The sequence below is a fragment of the Peromyscus maniculatus genome, chromosome 12 (assembly GCF_049852395.1).
Source record: "Peromyscus maniculatus bairdii isolate BWxNUB_F1_BW_parent chromosome 12, HU_Pman_BW_mat_3.1, whole genome shotgun sequence".
Classification (NCBI taxonomy): domain Eukaryota; kingdom Metazoa; phylum Chordata; class Mammalia; order Rodentia; family Cricetidae; genus Peromyscus; species Peromyscus maniculatus.
Genome location: NC_134863.1, coordinates 17,968,362 through 17,990,999, shown reverse-complemented (window position 1 = coordinate 17,990,999; position 22,638 = coordinate 17,968,362). Strand labels below are relative to the sequence as shown.

Here is a 22,638-nt window from a genome sequence, read left to right as displayed (position 1 = left end):
CAGCCACCCCTGGCAGAGGAGTGGAGACCCACCGTCCCACCCACGGGGTGTGACCACAGTTCTTTCAAACCTGTAACCCAGCTCAGGTTTGGGTGAGGCATGATAGGTCAGCCTCGGAGAGGTCTACTTTGTCACTTGACATGTCTCAGAGGGCTGCGTCCAGTTGTCATCTTAAAAGACCTTTTATTTAAAAGACTGGAATCCTCTGAGGGCCTGATAGATAGAAACAGCCACAAGTCAGAGTCCCTGGGGACAACTTGTCATGGCAGTAAAGCGGGAGATACCCGCAGGAGGCAGATGTGGGGAGAGGAAGCACCAGACATCAAAGAGATGAAAAGTTCAGGCCACGGAAACCAGACTAAGGCAGGGAAGGGTAAAGTGGGTACCAGGCCTGCCCTCCGTGGCTAATAGCCAAGCCTTGCACCTGAGCACAAGTGTGGAGCCTGATAGCTCATATCCTGAAGTCAGCAGTTGGCCCAGCCTGTAGAACTACCTGTCTTCTAGAATGTTCACTGCTACAGGGGCTGAGGACTCTTGACGTGACTACACTATTCTTGATTTCTAGATCCCCATCCCTCCACCACCAAGGGGTTTAGTCCGGAACTAGTTTGAGAGCAAGGAGCCTGGTCCATCTGCACAGACTGGTGCTGTGTTTGCTTTCCCCACACCCAACGAGCCTGTGAAACAGTCCTGGCTAAAAGACTAGGCACCACAGGCTTACAGACTGGAGAGTTTAGACAACCATAGTGTGAAAGACCCTATGTGACCTCCAGCCTGCAAAGTTAAGTATGGTTAGCAGAGTACCTGGCTACATGAAGAAACACAGCACCTGAAAGAAGATTCTAGTGAATATCTGACACTTCAGTGGTCCACATTCAGCAGCAACATAACTGGCATGTTTTTAATAACATTTCAGTTTATTTTTAATTGAAATTTTTATTTTTATTCTTCTTCTGTTTACCTAATTCTATTCGCCCTTTTCTTTACAGCATAAAGACTCTGAATTTGAGTGAAATAATTATAAAATCTGCAAAGCACATATGTAGAGACTTAAAGATTCTAGTGACCAGATACCAGATACAGTATGAAAACAGCAGTGCCAGGGGACATGCAGAAGAGAGACATGGTAGGGCGGAACATCTGATGATGATCTAGAACAGGAAATACAGGAGGTCCTGGTGAGCTTATGAAATGTCCCCTATTCCATTCTGTTGTCTGCTTTGTTTTTTTATAAATGTAGCCAATAGGGGAATATCCTTTCCCTGAGATGAGATATACTCAGCTCTTATTCTTGACTCTGTGATCAGATGTCTGATTTCTGAAACAATACCACGATTATGCCAGCATAGAAACAGCTCTCTTGGTAGAAATCTTGATATGGACTACTCCTCTGTGCTGTAAGCACAGACTCATTGACAGTGAATTCACCTAGTTGCAGTTTTACTCAAACAACAGTGAAAGAGAGAGACTTGATAGTGGGGTGAGTCCTTGGCACCCTCTCAATGACAGCCTGGGCTCTCTTTCACAAGCACACACTTACAGTCCCTTCTGCACATGTAACGCTCCATCTTGCCTTACAAAGGAAAGCTGTAGATATGGCCTCTGATCACATGTCCCAGCGTCAGACTCCACTGGCCCAAAAGCAACTGAAGGAAAGGGAATTGGAGACCTGCTCTCTAACAGTGCTGCCCACTGATGAGTCATGTGAGGATAGCTGAAGAACTAGGCAGGGTGGAGACTTGCATTCATTGAATCTAGGACAAAACAGGCTTCTGCGTCTCCAGTCAACCCACAGAGGTGGGTTGCTGTGGTTGCTGCTCCATAAGGCCATACATTAAGAAAGAGCAGTGAGACAATGTGCAGACAGGGAATGCAATCAGAACTGACTCCTTCTGGATTCTGGGTTTAGAAATGTTTTTAAATGGAAGAACCGTGTCTAAACAGGGAGAGAAACAGATGTAACAGATCCCTGTATGTCTGTGTGGGTAGGTGGGGACCAGAAAGAGCACCCAATGAAGAAGAAAGGAGGGCTGAGATGAGGAGAAGAGAGAGAGAGAGAGAGAGAGAGAGAGAGAGAGAGAGAGAGAGAGAGAGAGAGAGAGAGAGAGAGAGAGAGAACAATTTGATGCAGAGCCTAAGGATGTGGATTTGACTCTGCGCATGGGAAGGGGAGTGGTGGAAGGAAATTCTGGTCGGCAACAAGATTGGCACATCCCAGTAGTTTAAACTGAATTATGCAAAATTACAGATCTTCAGCATAGATCTAGATAACTGCTTTTCTGTTAATCACAACCTAATCTTAAATGAGTAGTGTTTCTTCAAATGAGTTATTTAGGATCAAACAAGGAAGTACGTATTGTCCAAGCTCCTTGTAATGTCCTCCTCGAGTGCCCTAAAATCAAGCAGCAGTTCTGTGGCAGCATACATCATTTATATTTATTCTCAGATCCTGATCATTTGCGGAAACGTTTCATGGTACAATATCATGAAAAAGAAACCAAATGAGGCTATAAGAATGCATGGTGTTTTGCACAGCTACCTACATGTAGGAGCATGGAGCTGGGTCAATACCGAGTGTCAAGAGGCAGAGATGACACACAGGATACCCAGGAAGCTCAGGAAAATGCAAAAGCCTAGAGGACAAGCACATTGCATGCCAGCCAGCCACACTGTTAGTGATAAAAGAGAAACGGTATCTCAAGTAAAGACATCTAATAAATTCTCTGTCGATACTTCTTTATGTGTCTGTCCATATCAGCACAGTCTTTTAAATATAACCCTGGTTCTGGGATAGGAGATAAAGTTCACTTAGAAACGAGTTCCAGTTAACTCCTTCAGCAAGTAAATAAGTCCGCAGATAGTACAACATACAATCACCCACACATGCATAGATGTTTAGATACGTAATAAGGCAACCATTGCATGAGGTTAATAGGAGAATCGAGGTGGATATATGGGTAGCCACTGGAACATATTTCCAACTTTTATGTATGTTTTTAAACTTTCACAATAACGTCAGGGGAGTTTACGCCCATTTTCTAATTTATTTAGATTGGTGTGACTACTTCCTGTTCTATTCTCTTCTCTTGGCATTCCTCAGTTCTCCTTCCCAGAGTCAGCACATGTAATTAACAGAATAACAGTTTTCCATTTTCACATTTTACGTCTCCTTTTTGTAGGAAATGAATTGTGCATGGATCTAAATTTGCTTCTTTTACTTAACGATACATCAATCATGTTTTTCCAGATCAGTTCATGTAACTGTATTTTATTTCTTCTAATGAATAAATGGGATTGTATTGCCAGCAATACCACTGTGTATTTCAATTATTTCCCCATTAACAGCAAATTTTGATTACTTTAAAAATTCCCCTTTTAGATATACCACACTAAGGCTTATGTTCCTTTTCCTTTAAAACAAAAACACTAACACCGTCCCACAATGTCACAGTAAACAGCTGATATGAGTCTTTTGGCCAATGTCTGAATCGAGAGGAAAGGGAGACCCACATAATGAAAGGCATAAGTCTTATCTCCAACAGGCAGTAGAAATGGCCAACAACTAGGCAAACCAACCTTTAGCCAACAACTAGAATGCAACAATGTAAAAAAAAAAAATCAGCTTCATGCACAGTACAGCTCCTTTGTGCCTCCTTGTAACTTAGTTATCTGGGTCCCTTTGCCTAAGCAGAGAAGGAACAAACCTAAAGAAAAGACATTTACAAATAGATGTGTTGGTATAGAAAAGGCGATCTATTTAAAAGAAAACAGCTTTGGCAGATGGCTCAGGGGGCAAGACCACTTACTGCACTGAGTTTGGATGGCCAGCACCCATGTTAAAACTAGGCTGGGTGTGGCCTCTTGTGTCTGGAGCCCCAGTGCCAGGGGCTAGGAGTTGGGAACAGTAGTATTGCTGGATATCAGCCTGGCTAAAATAGGGTGGGTTCCAAGTTCAGCAAGAAGCCTTTTCTGGAGGAATATGTTCCTCTAGACTCTGCAGGTGAGTGCACCCATGCAGTGCACACAGCCTGCTCACACAAATGTGCACATATATGCACTACATGTACATGAAAATAATAATTTTAATGAAAACTATGAAAAGGAAAAACAAAAAAGCCAAAGATATAAGTGTCTATGGCCATTTACTGTTAGAGTTTTATTTGTTTCTATAGGTCCTAGGGATATTCAACACAATGGGGAAAATAGTGGATTTTGAAAAATAAGAATTTGAATTATCAGTCAATGGATGGTGTCCCAGGATACCTGCTATAAGACTAGAGGACAGCATAGAACACACTTTAGAAAGATGCCCTATCAATATAGTGACAAGATTCTCCATCACAGGAGACCTGAGGAAGACATTGGATCAACCACTGTACCAAGTGACAGAGGGACAAAAGAGAGAATTTAGTCCAATTGACCCTAAGTCAGTGAGTGGCTGGAAACAATCAGAGCTATAACACAGGACATGTGGATTTTATGCCACCATTTGACGTTACTCCAAGACTTCAACATGAGTAGGTAGAACCTAAACCTTTAGCTTTCCTTAACACATCCAGCCGTGGTTTGCACAAAGCTTGATTATTCACCCCACTGTGAACATAAATTTGAGCATGAGTAGCTCTGGGGAGGAGCTAAGAATGAATCATAGGGCTTAGTTTTTCTGAGTGAGGGAAAACCCAAAAGACGAAAGAGATATTCGTTGACTTCTGTACACATGGTGCACAATGGAGGAAACTCTATCCAATTCGTTTATGATGAGAAAACAAAGCTCTACATACATGCAACAAGCATATCTTGCTAGGAGGTTCTTCTGGCCACCGAATTTCATGATTCAGAATCAGTCCACATTTAGAAGAGAGCCCCACTCTTTCCCTAAGTTACAGGCATCCGAATAAACTTGAGGCAGTGCATGTGAACTCACATTGCTAAGGAGGAGGGAAGCTTAAGACCATCGCTCTGGGTAACACTTGACAAGGACCTCATGGTTGTTTTGCAGAGGGCAAATTGAACATAATGATCTTTTAAGCTTCCTGGAGGCTCTCAGTCCTTTTTCTAACCAGCTCTCAGCAAACAGAGAGAGGCAAATGGGGTTATCCATGTGACAAGCAACAGACTAGATGTCCTTACAGTTCCCCTTGTTACAACAAAGGCTTTCTGAGAATTACACAGGACCCTGCACATTCGTGTCCCCAAGCTCGCATGCTGTAATTTGCTGGTGCTTTGTTTAATTCTCTCATCCTTCTTATCTATCGAGATAGCCCCTGGAAAATCAGTAAGGACCTCAGAAGTCAATAATGTCATCAAGAGCATTGTTGGGACACAGCAGCCTGGACAAGTGAGGTGCCTTTCAGGATGCAGATAACTTATGAGTCAAAACGTGACATGTCTTTCCATTCTCAGTTCAAGCCTTTCTCAAATGATGGAACCATGCTGCCTCCAAAATCTGCTAAATGTCCCCTAAAAATAACATGCCATTTGGATGCCAAGAAAGATTCATTTCTAAACAAGCAAGGGTCCTGTATTAAAAAAAAAAAAAAAAAAAAGACAGCTTCCAGGGTCCAGGAGCAATAAGCAAGCTGCTGAAGATGCTGAAGCTGCCTTTCTCTCCCATCATGCAGTTAAGATTTATGGGGCACATGGGAAATCTTGGCCAAACTTCCTACAGGCAGCTCTGAACAGATCCTGGTAGAGTTCCCACAGCTAGCAAGTTTGTTAACATCTTTATTTCCTGGGAACAGTGGGACTGACCTAACGGAAAATATCTAAGCATACGGAAGCTCCCTGATAAGAAACAGAAATTCATAGTCGGAGATAGCCTAGTGTGATAGGCTTGAACAATACATCCCGAGATAGCACACCTCACCTGATGAAGTTGAAGTGGGTTGGGAAGTGTCTGTAAGTACCATGGGACCAGATCACCTTTCGTATATCTCAGAAGCACTGTCCATCCAACTGTCGGGAAAATATTCCTTCCATCAAGAGTCAATCAACTGCCTGAATTTTGGCATTAATAGATTATCATTTTTGAACAGCAGACCTTTGGAATCAGTAGTAAAGCAATTGAAAAGAATAAAAGAAAATGGGGTAGTAGCAATGACTATATCCCTGATATCCCGGCCTGCTAGCAGCTTGCCTTTGAAATGGCGAGAAGAAGAAATCTCTCTGAAAGACGGCTTTTCATCTCTTGCCAGCTGCAAAGGGGATATTTTTCAGGAGGTGCTTGTCTGGTCTGATTGGAACTTGTTTCTGGGTGTGTCGCCTTTCCTTCAAGAGCTTTGCCCTGGGCAAGGCTGCATTTAAATATGAAGTTAAAAAAAGAAAGAGAGGAAAAGTTCCGAGCTGGCAGCCAGGGGGGGTGGCTTTCCTACACAGATGTGCACTTCCCACGTGCTCTGGTCACAGACAGGACTGGGCTGGTCAGGGGCCCCGACGGAACAGTGCCAGGCCCAGACACAATCCTCCATTCTGAAAGGAGGTGCTGCCAAGTGGGAAGGAGCCACATCCTTCCTCATCCTAAGTCCCCTTCTTAAATTGAGTAGTTGTTCCCCGAAGGGGGAAGCACAGCGGGGGAGGGAGGAGGCGGTATCTCCAGTCGGTATTAAGTATAACAAGGGGAAACCTTTATTCCCAATATAAAGTTTCTAAGTGAATTCAAGACAGACTCTCCAGGCCGGAAAGACCCTTAAATGTCATTTTGATTCAAACTCTTCCCCCTCTCCCCCGCCACCTCAGTATTCAAATCTTTGTATAAAATCCTTGCCAAGTAGATGTTTAGGCCCTCTTTAAACATTTCTTGTGACAGAGAACCCATTGCCATTCTCATTTTCACATGGTCTTACCTATAACCAAGTGTTACTATATGGAGCTGGACCCTGGTCCTCTGTAACTGTGTAACTGTGCCTAACTGCCCTAAGGGAGGTCTATGCAACAATGTCAGACAAGTGATCCACTTCATCAGAAACATGTGGATCCAGCTGTGAAAGCAGATGTTCCATAAAGCTCACTTTCCAAACTGGGGGTGTGGGGTGGCGGGGTGGGGGCAGGACACTTCCCCCACTCCCCTCTCCAACCCTGAGGATGAGAAAAGCCTACCCAGGACAAGAAAATGTCATTAAAATGCCAGCAATCGATTAAGGTATCTCCCATGGTGTTTGAGTCTAAAAGGAAACTGATAACGGGGAGAAGGAAGCAGTAAGAAGCCAGAAATTCAGAGGACCAGTGGGGCTGGCTTATCGCAGAGTGAATTTCTAGTAAACTGTCAGACAAATCAGCCCATTAACCATGTCTCTGTCACAAGATGCTCAGCTGTACATAGAAGGAAACTACGGAGGAACCTAGAAACACGGGGCAAGGCTTGGGGCTTCGAAGCAAGGCAGAAGGCTGTAAGACTGGCTTCGGTGCCACACAGAGCCAGCATCTCCTCCATAGCTATGCAAGCTGCCGAGCCATGCTCAGCCTCAGCCTCAGCAAGATGAAGGGTGCCGGGCAAGTGTCTCATGGAGTTAGGTAAGGGGGCTGATGTCAACAGCGCGTTAAGCACCTGGCATAGAGTCAGCACTCAGTCATTAGATAGTGATATTATTCTTTCTTGTTGTTATTAGAAATCCAGCCTTTGGTTCTCCTAAATGTTTCTCCAAACATTGTAAGAGTTGGCAACCCATGGATGTGGTGGAACACTGAGACTGACGTGAAAACTGGACCAAGCTAAAGGACCACCCTGCTGTACTAGACCCTGGAAGACTAGTCATACATAGGTTTGGCTGATTTCAAACAGGGCATATTCCTCAATGCCAAAGCCAGACATTTAGCCTTTTGACCCCAGCAATCTAGTATTCCCTGATACATAATCCATGCAATGGCATCTGTGCAAGCTTGCTTTCTATACACTCCCTCCTTAAGTCCATATTTGTTACTAACTACCAAATGACAGGACTGGGTAGGCATCTCAAATATATCTGCCCTAGAGTTCTCTGCACAGAATGGTGATCATAGGTTATCAAATCACTGGCTGCTTGGCTGTTGAACTCTCAGGAGATGTTGCGTTGGGTGTTAAGTATCTGTTTTAAATGGGTCAAAGACAAGTGAATAAGTTCAGCTGGGTCTTGACAAGTAGTGCTAGAAAATACAAATTTTAAATATTCAAGAGTGTGTCCTAGAAGTGCTGAGTGGGAAGACTTGGAAAATGCCTCAAGGGAGGGTGCACAGACCTCAGCATATGAGCACTCTAGGTTACATTTTTGTAAAAGACACGCTCCTCTCTACCTTGTATTTGATGGGAGCTTTAAAAACACTACAGGGGAAGCAAAGGAGCAATAACACTCAGGTTACTGTCAGCCTGCTGTTTCAGTGAGAAGAGACCTTGAAAAGACGATGTCTAAAAGTTATAGGCACAGTTAGGAACAGATACACAGCTTAACCAAAGATGGGTCCCAACTACACTGTTGGGCAGTGGTGCTGAGAGATGGGTGGATTAGCAATGAAAGAACCCATGGAACATGCAGAACTCCAACCAATATGATCCAATTATCAAGAGCTGAGTGGCCACTTGATAGTCATTTCAACCTCTGAGCTACAGTTTTCTCACATCCAACTCCGAACAAACTGACCTGACAGATCAAGTCAAGTGGCATAATGGACACACAAGCATCTTGTAAATTGCTAGGCACTTGGAGATGCATCAGAAAAATGCTTCTTTTGCCACTTAGGAAAGCCAAAAGCATTGGTTTACTCATGCAAATAAGCAACTTTATTTATAGGATCTGTCCTCTCAAAATGATAATAATGTGGTCTCATTTAAGCCAATGCCCTACTATGAATAGACTTCTACTCTTTGCATATGAGAGAAAAATGTCCTTGTGGACTTGTGAAGAAGGTATGTAGCCACGTCGTTATGTCATTATGGTAGACAATACAGGTTGAAATCACCGTGACTTGCAATGTACAGTAGCAATTTTAATCACATGGTAGCCTGGAGCAATGTCTGGGATGCCTTTAGACCACCCCTGCTGGGGACAGTACTGGTCACCGCTGGCTCACTTTCTAAGTGGAAACCACATCTACTGTTCCTCTGATGTCTGCCAGATCTGAGCCTTCAAGTTTGAAGCCAGGCAGGTGTGACTTTACAAGGCTGTGTGTACCAGCCCCTTCTGTGGATAACCAATTATTAGGGTAACAGAGAGAGAGTAAAGGGCTGCAATTTGTCCTCCTGACTTCCGGACCACCTTCCCCTGCACGACTAGCTTTTCTTTACAAGTGTTGCCTTGCCACGGCCTTTGCACTGCTCTTAAAGTCCTTGGTTAGAGACATTTCTCATGCCCCAGCGGTCTCCTTTTAAGGTTGCTTATTGTCCTTTCCACACAAGTGAACACCTTCCCACACCCCACCCCCATGAGTGTGTGTGTGTGTGTGTGTGTGTGTGTGTGTGTGTGTGTGTGTGTGTGTGTGTGTGTGTTATCCCTCAAAGAAAATCACCCAACTGGGTTGCTAAGACATCTGCGTTTTACTTGTTACATATAGGAGGACAGAAGCATCCCCTTTGAATCATTTCATAAAAGCAACAACAACAACAAAAGGAGATTGCAAAGTCTATGGTTTGAACACGTTCCCTAAATTTGGAGTGTTCAAAATGTAACTCCCCATGTAACAGTGTTGAGAAGTGCGCCACGACAGTGGTATTGAACCCGGGAGGGCTCTCTCTCTGCCCTCCTGAACACATTGATGCCATGCTGCTGGGAGTGCATTTGTTATCAGGGGAGGAGCCTGGCGAAAGGAGAAGTTCAGCTCCCTTTTCTCTTAGGTGCGGATATACTTGTCTTTCCATCATGTAGCATGATGGTTTTCCAGATGTGGCTACTCCACCACGGACTTCCTCGCCTCTAGAACCAGCAGAAATAAATCTGTTTCTCATCAATTACTCAGTTTTAGATAGTCTCTTATAGCAGCTCAAAATGAGCTAAGTGTAAATAAACACCATATTGACTTCTAACAAAGACACAAACAAATATATCTAGCTAATCACTATTGGGCTCACTACATTAGCTTCTTCTCAAGCACACACACATACACACACACACACACTGCCAAGTAGAGAAAAGCTTCGTGACTTTGCTTTGTCTCATTTCCCTGCCAAGCATCTCTTCATTACAGGGTAGGTCCCCAGCGCTGCAAGTCTGCACAACTTGTTTTTAAGAAAACTAAAGCAAAACAAATGTAAGAAATAGCTGATTTGATTTATCATCACAGCCCATAATGCACACATGGAGGGAATGTGGCGATGTTTCCTTGCTGTTGCTTTCTTATTATTTATTAATTTTGTTTGTTGGTTTCTAAGTTAGGTTTACAACTAAAATTCAAAACCTTTGCAGCAGTTGTTAAATAGGGTCAGGAATACAAAACCCTGGGCACAGTTCCCAGCGCATAGACCCTGGGCCCACCTTAGGATCTACCGTTGCCACCCCATAAACTGACCTCCATGTTGTTTGGAGGCAAGTGTTGGACTTTCCGTGCTTTGTTTTCTCATGACTCAGGATGCTCTGCAGCCTCTGCTAGAATACACAAGGACTCTCCAGCTAGGTAGAGAAAGTCTGGAGAAGGATAGGCAAGGTTGGATGCAATGCCTGTAGGTCTCAAAGCCTTTTGCTCCCACACAAACCCCAGAATCTGGCTGATCTTTCAACAACGGGGCCTTTCAGAACCACAAGGCATGCTTTGCTCTGTGGAAGTTACCAGAATGGGCCCTGCAACAGAATTAACGTCATTGATGATGAGCAGATCTTCAACTCTAAATTTTGGAGGGCAGTTATTAAAATGAGCACAACTGAAAAGTTCCCTGCGTACATAAGCACATGCATGTTATTTTAGTTGAAAAACATAATTAAAAACAGCAAAAATGGATTGAGTACTAATTACATTCTTCCAGGCACTATGATATAGTACTTTATTGTATATTTTATTTAATCTTCAAAACAGTCAAGAACACAGATGAGGAAACACACTTAGAGATGTGAAACAATTTTACCAATCCCAGGGTGTTGATATGATTTGCCTGCTCAGGTTATCTCAGTCTAAAGCCCACATTTTTAATCACTAAATGCTAATGGAGAGATGCAATCTCAAAGAACAGGCCACATATTGATTCCCAGATTACATACACTTAATTGAACTATTTCTCTTAAATAAAGCAGCATGAAGTAGCACAGACAAATGGAGATGGATAAATATTAAGGTCATCTCTTACAAAGTACAGAAGGGTATCATTGTAGAGTTTGTTCAAGTTCAAACACAGGCTCACCAGAGACCAATTCTATGCCTTTGGACCTTCCTTTCCTTTCTGCAGAATGTAGATTATAACTATACCTGTCTCAGAGGGTAATTCTGAGTTTTTAAATAAATGAATATTTACAAATCACATGGAACAGTGCCCGCCATGTACTGCCAAGCTATGTGAAACTCAGATTAAGGTGTATTAGTGAGACTGTATATGTACAGGCCCATAAGGCTCCACAAGGAAACTGCCTGGAAGCCACTTCCAGACCGAGTAGGGACCGTTTCAACTCATGGAACTAGTGCGAAGAGCCTCATCGTAGGTGGAATTAAATGCTCTCCTTCATTAGCACAGCAGGGCTCAGAAACTGGTCGTTGAAGATTTACAAGGAAATCCTCCTAGCCCCAATGTTTTGGGGAGCTGATTACATAAAACACCTACACAGGACTGTAAAATTCCCGGCTGAATTGAATTGAGCAACACGCACACATTTCCTTCCATTACTTAATGTTTTTGGAAATGAGATAGATTCATTGGAGGAAAACCAAAGGAAACCTGTATTGCCTATTTTACCTAATTTCTTTCTCCTTTAAGATGTTCTCGGAAGAGCTGGAGGTTTGAAGGAGATGTGAACGAAACTGAAGTGCCTTTCTCATTTGCTCCCAGCAGCTCTTCTGAAGCCAGACTGGCTTATCTGCTCATCAGGTGAATAAGCTGCTTGGATGCACTCTCTGCTCACTGCCCTGCCCTACCCTTTTGGAGATATTCCACAGTACTTTACAGGATACCCAGGCTCCTTACTACGGCAGCAGGGCCAGTCTAGTCTCACCCCTGACTATTACACACAACGTTATTTCCAGATGTCTCCCTAACCCAGTCCTCACCCCAACAATGACCCCAGGTCTATCCTGGCTCCTTCACAGCCCTTTTCTTCAGCCCTACATATGTTCTAAGAGACAGCCTTCCCTGACTGCCTTATTTAAAATGGTCCACATTCATCTTTCAGTGTTATTTTAATCCTAGCCTCCCTCCTCTTAATCTGTAATCTCTTGTTTTGCTCTCGTTCCTTATCATCTACTTACATTTGAAAGATCTTGATATAGATGGATGGATAGATAGATAGATAGATAGATAGATAGATAGATAGATAGATAGATAGATAGATAGATAGATAGATAGATAATACTTTTCAATTTTTGGTCTTCCTCCCAAACTGACACTACTGCTTCCAAACAGTAAGTGATTGGATGCCTCTGCTTGCAAAGGCACATTTGATGACTCAAAAAGATATGGCTACAAAGGTTTATATTTATACACAAATACACATACACAAATATAGATATAGATATAGAAGATATAGATAGATAAACATACATGCACACACTTAAGAATATATATATGTGTGTGTATGTGTTGATATACATATATATACACACATAGACACATACATATGTCATCATTCAGGATTCTAAATAAAATCCTCAACACATCTACCTATATTCAAGTACACATACACATACATATATATGCATGTATTTGTTTGTGTATATATGTATCAAATTGTTTCAGTATTATATATTCACATACACAATTTATTTTCTTATCCATTCTAGATATATCTTTCTAACACTTGGGACAAATAATATATAGGCATCGACACACACTTCTCTATTCATCATTAAGTCATGATTAGGAAACATCTTCTAAACATTTTTCTAGCCTCCTAGGATGTAATAGTAAGCAAATGTTCCTGACCATGTAGATTTTACTTCCAAGTGGGGATTGAATAAAAATAAATAGTAGACTAAATAAATACAATAATTAAATAATGTGTGGAAATTTGATATAACCACCTAAAATATAAATGGAACATGCTTACTATAAATTTATAGATAAGAGAACTGTCTGAGTTAGGGCTTTTATTTCTGTGAAGAGACACCATGACCATGACAACACTTGTAAGGAAAAAGTTTAATTGAGGGGGCACACTTATAGTTTCAGAGGTTCAGTCCATTATCATCATGGCAAGGAGCATGGAGCACACAGGCAGACATGGTGCTGGAGGAGGAGCTCAGAATCCTACATCTTGTGGGCAACAGGAAGTCAGCTGAGATACTGGGAGGTATCCTGATCACAAGAAACCTCAACGCCCATCCCCACAGTGACACATTTCCTCCAATAAGGCCATACCCACTTCAAGAAAGCCACACCTCCTAATAGTGCTGCTTCCTATGAGATTATGGGGGTCGATTACATTCAAACTACCACAAGAACGAAGTCTACACAGGCTAAGCATACAGCATCTAAGATTTAAATCCTGAATCCAGCTCCTCCAACTTTTCATCGACTGTTTCCATTAAGTCTTGGCTCTATCAGTTGCACTCTGAAATTAGAAAACTAAAATCAAACTTCCCAGAGAAGTGTTGCTTCATGTGTGCTGCTGTTCTTAGGTCTCAACCATTTCTACAAATTGAATGAACTCCTTTATTTTAATAAGAAGCAAGATTCTCCCATGGATAATTTTGAAAAACTAAAAAAACAAAAAGATGCACTCATAATTCCAGAATCAAAACAGAAGACAAGGACTGCAGAATTTTATATTTTTATATATTTTGCAAAAATATTATGGTGATACAGCATTTGCTTTATATTTTTAGGGCTCTATTTTTACTTCCAAAACAGAAAATGTAGGTATGGCTGACTACTTTCTTTTCCCATCTGCGAACCTGGATTTCAGAGCATGGAGGAGTCTGCAGTCAGAAGAATAAAGTGGAACCATATTCCCCAGGACACAGAAGTACCTTTATGAATCTGTCTCACTGTGATTCTCACTGAGGCCAATAAGCCTGCTGGGCATCTGTGACTATGATGCCTCATGGACTATGAAGTAACTCTGTAGACAGAGTGAAGTTCTACCCTCAGCCTTGCACACCATTGCCCTTACCATACTCTCTACAGCCACAGAAGCCACAGCAGCTACCAAAGAAGGTGTTCTGTCCATACCCTCATTCATCAGTTTAAAAGAGCTAGTGGGCTGGAGGATGGGGAAACATGGTCTTGATCATACATTAAGAGTTATAAAGCAAGATATAAAGCAAGATGATCCAAGTCTCAGCTCCACTGCTTACTGCATGCAAAGGGCTTACTTAGCAAACGTTTAGTCACTTTGAGACTTAGGATAAAACACGTTGGCAACATCTGACCTCAGCTATCATTTTCACAAAAATAATAATTTTGTATCTATGTGCATATATGTATATAATAACAAACATTTTAGATTCTGAAACAAAATACATACACAAAACCGTTAGTATTTGAACACAGGGCATCTTCTATTGCCTACTCCAGTATCTACATGAACGTGTATCATTATCACTGCTGTTAGTGATGAGGCTCACGTGCCCATGCGCCAGGCTTTTAACCAATGCCATGGCATATGACTGACACCACCAAACACATGATGAGATGGGTTTTGTCATCCTATTTTACAGATGATGGTGCAAGTAAGGCAGAGACAGAACAAATAACCTCCCCAAAGTCAATGCCAGAAAGGTCATCTAGTGCCAAAGCCACCTATATCACACAGCCACAATTTAAGTTACAATGGCTTCTAACAATAACTGGTTTAAAGGACTGTGCCATCAATAAAAAAGAACATTTTCAGATACCTGAATTTATAAAATGTGTCCCTCTCTTCTCTGTTCACTTTAGAATCGATTGGGAGACTAGGAAGCAAGTGAAATCCTAAGGACACATGTGCCACTCAGGAAGTAACCACAAGCACCCGCTGGATAGAAACAAGAGCAAAAAAAGATTACTCGTCCTTGGGTTCAACTGAGGCCAATTACAGGAAATAATAGCTGGATAGATAGATTCTCCATTGCCTTTAGGAATCATAAGCTCCAAGCTCGTTGCAGTTACCCACTCCCAGGGAAACTTCTAACTTTCTCTCATGGTTGTGTATTTGTGACACTTGACATTACCCTTGGGGTCAGTACAAGGAAGAGTGTACTTCAGTGACATCCTTCACTGTTTGCTGAAAAACATCCTTTATTTATAGGATAGAAAAGTGGTATGTTTCCCCACCACTGAGCAAGTGATATCCAGTCTGCTTAGGGTCTGTGACTCTTTCTCACTTGTCTGATTTTATAACCACAAAACTAAAAAAAATTTAAAATAATTTGTCTATAAAAGCAACCTCTAAAATAAGGAATTCCATAACAGAGTAGAAGGGAGCTAATCACGGGCTTACTGAATCTACTATTAATCTATCAAGCATTCAGTTTGTCTCTTGTATGTACAAGACACTGTGCTAGGCTCAGGGTGGGATAAACGATGTCAGAATGACTTAAGTATTGATTAAGCACACAGGCAAAGACACAAGTAATTATCCTACAGTTTTTAATATGAAAATACCTATACAAGGTGTTGTAAGAACTTAAGTGGGGATTCATGAACTGGGTTGAATCAGGAAAGGATTTAGAAGGAAAGATGACAGTAAAAGACCACAGCTGAGGACACAGTAGGGGGCACTTCTAATAGCAATTCTAAGACATACAGGCTCTACAGTGCAGTATCCAATAACTGTAGATCAAAGGACTTGTACTGCAGTATGTTCTAATCTTTGTAGGGTACATAAGCTTGGATAAATCTGTACATTTCTCTACGTATCAGTTCTTTTACCTGGAAAAGGCGAACCATTTTAGATAGATGGATAGATACATAGATGATGATAGATAGAGAAATAGAGGACAGATCGATGATTGATATATATATATATATTGAAATTGTGATATAATAGTTATAAATATAATAGCTATTTTGTGCCTACATGAAATGGCAAGGTTACCTGTACATGCTCATTTCTCTTGCTGCTTTCTCTTTGGTTGGAAAATATATCTGGGTACCAAACAAGGGTACTTTACCTTTAGCTCTTCTCCCTCATTGCTTGATACTTGATTTAAAAAATAGAATTTGAGAGCTGAACAGATTCTAAAGAAAGCATCAACTATGATATGACAGAATAACCTTAGAGATTGTCTACTCAGTTTCGTCCCCACATGGGCAAAGTAATAACAGGATTAAAGTGTCTGTGTGTAGATGGAATGGGCCACAGGTCAAGGTGCTGGTATTCAACTCCAGACCATAGGAAAGTTTAAGTTTTTGCTACCTCTAAGATGAAAGATAAAATGAAATGATGGATCTCGGCAGCACTACTTGTCTGGTGCTATGTGACATGGGCCATGCTTCTTAGCCTCCATGAGCCTCAGTGTCCTCAAAACAGAATACACAAAATCATCACGAGGCTTAGATGAGACAGTATGGGGAGAACAGTCTGCATAAATCTCAGCAGAGGCCAATAAAAGATAGCTGTTAAATACTGAAGACTACAACTTATCAGACTGACAAATGGAAGAAACTGTGAACAGAAAAAAGAGTGCTTACAGAATATTTCCTATGAGAAATATGCTGGGTGGATAAGAGGATCAGAAGTTCAATGTCATTTTTGGCTACAAGGCGAATTTGAGGCTGGCCTGGACAATGAGTCTCTTTCTCGAAAAGCAAGCAAACAAACAAACCAACAAAAAGCAGATAAAAGAAAGGAAGGAAGTAAAATGAGAGATAGGAGAGAGAGAGAGAGAGAGAGAGAGAGAGAGAGAGAGAGAGAGAGAGAGAGAGAGAGAGAGACCTAAGGTACTATTTATAAGTAGCTACTAAGTAGCTATAGAATTTGAGGACCATCCCTCCCTTGCCTCGGGGACCTTCCAGACTCTAGAATTCATGGTTGATAAAGTCTGCTCACCATAATAAATTACATATTCTACATTAAAAACAAATGAGCAAGTGAGTAGCTAACCTGAATATATGCTCCAAAGTATGAAATTCCAAGTGTAGTGCAACCTTTTTGTTCTTGGGTGTTTTTCTTTTTCGTTCCTACTACAGAACAACTTCCAAAATGGGCAAAGAGCACGATAGGTGGCCCTCTTGAATATTTCACAGTCACGGCAACAATGACTCACTAGATCCTACATCTGGGCCACCTGCAAAGGCCTGATGAAGTTGAGCAACCAGGGAAGCCCTGTGTGTGCTGAAGATAGATAACCTTTTAGCTTCTCCCTCTGCCTCCTCCTCTGATTTCCTCCCGCCACACTCTCATTTCCTAACTCTACCAGCTAAGATAATGTGAAGAGTCTACTATGGGGCAAGAGCAGACACAGGCTCCCAAATGGCAAAACAGTTCTTCTAGAAGTGCATTAGTAAGGCTGCCTGTTAGCAACAAAGGAGAGAAGCCTGACTCAGGGAGAATCTCCAGGGACAAATGGCCTCAGTAACTCCATCCATCCTTCTCTATACACCTGAGGCTATCAGTTCCTACAAGGAGGGCGGAAACTCTAGACCAATGGCTAGTGGTTACTATCGAGCGTTGAGCATTGGTTCCCTCCCAATGCTGCTTTTACATACTTCATTAGTTAGCTTTCTCTCCTTGCAACCAACATACCTAATATAGACTCCTCAATGGAGGATGGGCTTATTTTGGTTGAACAAATGCAGTCCAACCATGGGAATGTGTTCCTGTGTACTACTACAAAACATCGATGAGGTGGGAGGTGGTGCTAAAGGATTGCTGTTTTCATCAGGGCTAACCAGGAGACACACACACAAAGGAAAAGCCACCGTTCTGCTTATGTCTTCCTTTACTCTTGTATTCTGTCTTGGCCTCCATCCTATGGGATGTTGTCCAAATTCAGGGTCAATATCCCTTATCCACAATTAATCCTCTCTGGAAATGCCCTCCCTCTGAAACACACACACACACACACACACACACACACACACACACACACACACGAGAGAGAGAGAGAGAGAGAGAGAGAGAGAGAGAGAGAGAGAGAGAGAGAGAGAGAGGTGTTTCACAGATCTAAGTGATTCTACCTCCTGTCAAGTTGGCAATAAAGATGAAGCATTACTCGTTCTCTCTATCCCACTCTGTCTACGAGAGCGGTGAGAGAGCTGGAGAATGCTAGACCACTTGTGGCATTTTGTCCCTAATTATCAAATCAACCACCAACCAATTACAGAAAGGCAGGAGGAAGAAGCCATCCAGAATAGGAAGACAAAGGCCAACACAATCCCAATCTCCCTGCCTTGACAGTCCCTTTCTTCCTAGGATCTGAAGGTGCATCTCCTCACATCCATGGGAATGGAACGCTGCCTTCGAGAGCACAAGCAGGAACTCTACAAGGAGTCAAATCCACAAACTCTACGGAGCCACGGTGAAGAATTGTTCTCTTAGCAAAGAAATAACCATTTGGTGACCTGAAATCACCAGCCAAATAAGGTCAATCTAGGATGAAAATAAATTGTTCAAGTTCTACTCGAGAGGTGGCAGGGTGTGATGGGAAAGAACCCGACGGAAACTGAAGGAGAACTCGGAGTGTGAACTATAGTCCTAGGGCAGAAATTCACTAACTCTGTGATCCCTGGAAACCTCTTACTTCTGCAGGTCTCGCTTTAATTTTCTTTCCAATGAATTGAGATAAGCTAAGAGAAGGTTCCATTTAATGAACAGTTCTCTACTGCGTGCACTTGATGTGAAGCATTGAACCTCATCTTCACATGAAACCATAGCATAAGCATTTTTAAGTCATTTAAGAACTGGATAAAACAAGCTCTGAAAGTTGAAATGATTTTCCCAGTAGCACCCATCAACAATGTATGTATCAGATCCAGAATTCAAAATCAAGTAGCTTTTACCACACCATAGGCCCTCCCACTAGTAATATGCTGGCCATGAGCATCTCCAAGGGTCATCCCAAGCAACGAGGAAAATAATAAGTGTGGAACACACTTGGAAATTTTAAAGTCCTACACACACACACACACACACACACACACACACAGTTTGGTGTTTACAACAGCGAGTAATAAGATATAAGATATATCAGGAAAAATAAAAAATATGCTTTCTTCAAAAACCTGGAGCCAAAGGAATTGGCTTTCAATGTCTCTCCCATCCCCTTGTTCAACCTTATTGTGAGCAGTTCCCCTTCCCCCATGAGTCCCTGGTTTCTCAGGCACACATTTAGACATATCCTGACCAAGTCATCACAATGCAAGCAGAAGGGACAGCCTACAAACAGATGTGACCCTGTCCTGTGGCATTGCCTGGTGTGGGAGGTACCACCACCAAAAACTCCCCTTCTCTCAAGACATATCCCGCCCCTTCCCTGGAGTTCATCAATATTGCATGCAAATGCTGTGGACTGTGAAGGAGACAGCCCCTTATAAATGCCAACCGCTCATTTCAGGGACTTGCAGCATGGCCAGTAGATGGTAGTAAATAATTGTGTGGGTCAAAATAAAATCAATTGTCATGCAAGGAGTGTAGGGGTGTCTACGGAAGCTGCTTAATTTTAAAAGACAGGTAATGTGAGCATAGGTATGTATTTGTGTTTAAATAAAGCAAATTCTTATCCCAAAGAGACTGAGCTTCAGTGCCATTGAAGAATATACAAAAATTCTGTTGCTTTCTGGTGTTAGCTCAAGAATATGAAGTTGTTAGCTGAACCTAAGAACGGGAAGAGAAGACACGGCCCCGTCTATAACATTGCTACAACTTCAAGCTTCCTGCTCGTCTTTTTTATCCATTATGAAATATAAGACCCTCTTTGCCAACCTAGGATACCTCTGACCAAGGCATTTCATAGGCTGGAGGCTTGACCTGAAAACGAGGAGGAAATCCACATTGCTCAAACACCAATTTTACAACCAAGTCTACCTGGAGACAAGATTCAGAAAACACTGGAAAGAACTGTTCAGGCCCTGCAGGTAAAGTCACCTGCCCCCAAACATGACCTCCAGAGTTCCATCCACCTGGTGGAAAGAGAGATCAGATTCCTAAGAGCTGTCCTCTGGTCTTCCCACACATGTGCATACACGCAGGTGCATGCTCACACATACAAGTGCACACCTATGCATGCATGCATGCACACAAACGAATGAACACACACAAATACATAAATGCAAAAAATTTTTTTTTAAATATTCAAACTAAAAAAAATTTTTTTAAATGTTCAAATTCTAAAGGGGGAAAATACCATTCTATTTCCAGGCTTTAAAAAGGTCACTCCAAAGAAGTAGGAAATCACATTTCTCAAACCTAGTGAACCCTCTATGTCCAGCAATATTTACCAAAGTTGCCAGGCTAGGCACCAATCTGAACATGTCACTTGAACTGTTCCCTTTCATCCTCCCAACTACCCCGGGGAATCACAGTGAGTACTCCAGTGTCCATTTTTGCCGCTTGAAATGGGATCACAAGGATGGGCTAAACCGCCCAAGTTCACACAGCCAACACAGGCACAAATAGAAAAACAGACATTTTCAGCCCATTGCCAACCAGGAATCTGCACTGCAAATCGTCTTAATGTTTCTTGTGGCGCCCGGGTTCACAATTTCACAACCAGTGTGCTGAAGGAGGGCAGGGGGGGAACTGTCTCCTAAAGGAAGCAGCAGAAGTTTGCTTTCATGGTTTTAATTTTCTCCTTAACTCGGCTTCCTTATTCCCAACCAGGACTTAGAGCTGCAGGTTTCCGTGAAGTCAGCTGTTCCTAAAGGACAGGCGTCCTGTGTCCCCAGGGAGAACCATTCCTGCTGCCTCCAAGGCTGGGAGCGCCCTGACCAGCACCTGGCTGTCTCTTACCTCTCTCCCGAACTCATCAGGGCCCTAGTAGAGACCAGCCTCGCTCAGGAAGGGGGGAAAAAAAGCAGGTCAGGAAAGGAGCTAGCAAGGCTGCTGGCAGCCTCTCCCCAGGCTGTCACTGCTGGGGCTGCAAGCGACGTGATGGAGTGGGTGTGCTGGGACACAGCCTCCTGCTCGCCTCACGCTTACAGCGCGCTCCAGAGAACCCTAGGCACAGGGAGACTAGGCACAGAGCCCTCAAAAGGGCTGAGAACCCTCACAGCTACGGGCAGGTGCCCCACGACTGCGATACTTCAATCCTACCAATCAAAGACAGGGCTTTGGGTTGCTGGGTTCGAATCCCGACGGCCGCCGCACGAACTAGTAGTGTTCGCGTGTTTAGCGTGGCCGCTGTCTGGCCCTGTGTCTGTTTTCCCGTCTGTAAAACAGAAGGGTTGTAGGAGCTGATCTATAAGAATCCTACTACCCCGAGTTACTGCGGCTGGCCATTCCAACCCAACCCTCCCTTGCAACGCGAGACTCACCTTCCTGGGCCAGCCGAGCGGGCTCCGCGACAGCGACGGGATGGGTGCAGGGTGGCCGGCCACTGCCTCTTTCCGAGCTCTGGTCCAAGCTGAGCCCAGGAGATCCAGATCCTGGCAGCCTTCCCCGACTAGCCTCTTACTTTCCGCCGCACTTTCTTTTTCCCCCTCCGGGGCTCCTCCCCCGCCACCGCGCGATTGGCCCCGGGATCCGGCCGCAGGCTCCACCCGCCTCGGTGGCTCTGGCTTGCGCTCCGCCCGCGATCTGGGCTTCCCAAGGGTGGGGTGGGGGCGGCACACGGGCCAGTCCCGCCCGCTGCGAGGAGGAGCCGCACGGGACCCGCCCGCCGGCGGATGCCAGGCTGCGCTGGGTGCCCCCGCGTGGGCCAGCGGTGCCGGGGCGGAGCACGCGAGGATGGGCTAGTCCTGCAGGCGGCCGGGCGCGCGGCCAGGCGCTCAGGGCAGGTGCGGCGCCCCCTGCACACCTTAGGCGCACGGGCGTGCTTCCTGCAAGATCGCGGTCCTGCAGCCCAGGTCGACACTACCCTAAGGATCCTTCGCTCTGTGTGTTCACCTGTCACACACTAATGGCCATGATTCGATTCAGGCTGCACCCTGGAGAGCCCACGATGTGCCCAGCTCCTAGAGCAACAGGGACCAGACGCAGCAGAGCGGTGTCCGCAGTCAGGAGCTCTCTCTCTCTCTTGCTCTGCTAGAAGTGGCAGTCACTGGAAAGAGAGCTCCCATCCTGAATCAGTATCGTCCACTGTTCGTAACCAGCGGCTAGCACAATGAGAGGCACAAAGCTGGCATTCAGGGCGAGTAAGCTGGACAAAAAAATAAATAAATAAATACATGGGCGAGCCAGTGAAATAATCGATTACAGAAAACAACAATTTCCTATTCATTCATTCTCATATCTCCGGGCCCTTAAAAAAAGCTTCAGCTGCCATCTCCACTCAACACTGCAGTTATGTAAGCATCCGAGGAGCTTTATAATGAATGGCCTTCCTTAAGTCAATTTCCATGTTCGAGAACCTCCCCGAAAGCAAGGCCCTTCAAACCCCGTCCCCATTTCAGAGTACCCCCCAACTAAGGCAGTCTGCCAAACACACTTGTCTCTTCCCACAGGCCTTGCCCCTTGCCAC

At 43.6% G+C, this 22,638-nt stretch overlaps 1 protein-coding gene across 5 annotated transcripts in view; it reads right to left on the bottom strand.

The window, feature by feature from the left end:
* Nucleotides 1-21,743, bottom strand: part of Il1rap (interleukin 1 receptor accessory protein) — a 142,784-nt gene extending 121,041 nt beyond the window's left edge. For 2 of the 5 annotated variants that reach the window (XR_006062483.2, XR_013043699.1), the window contains exon 1: nt 21,494-21,688. The gene's annotated coding sequence lies outside the window, so the exon portion shown is untranslated. Of the gene's footprint in view, nt 1-21,493 lie in introns of all 5 variants that reach the window. The other 3 variants (XM_016003646.3, XM_006985090.4, XM_016003644.3) reach the window with 3 other exon arrangements.
* Nucleotides 21,744-22,638: the final 895 nt, after the last annotated feature.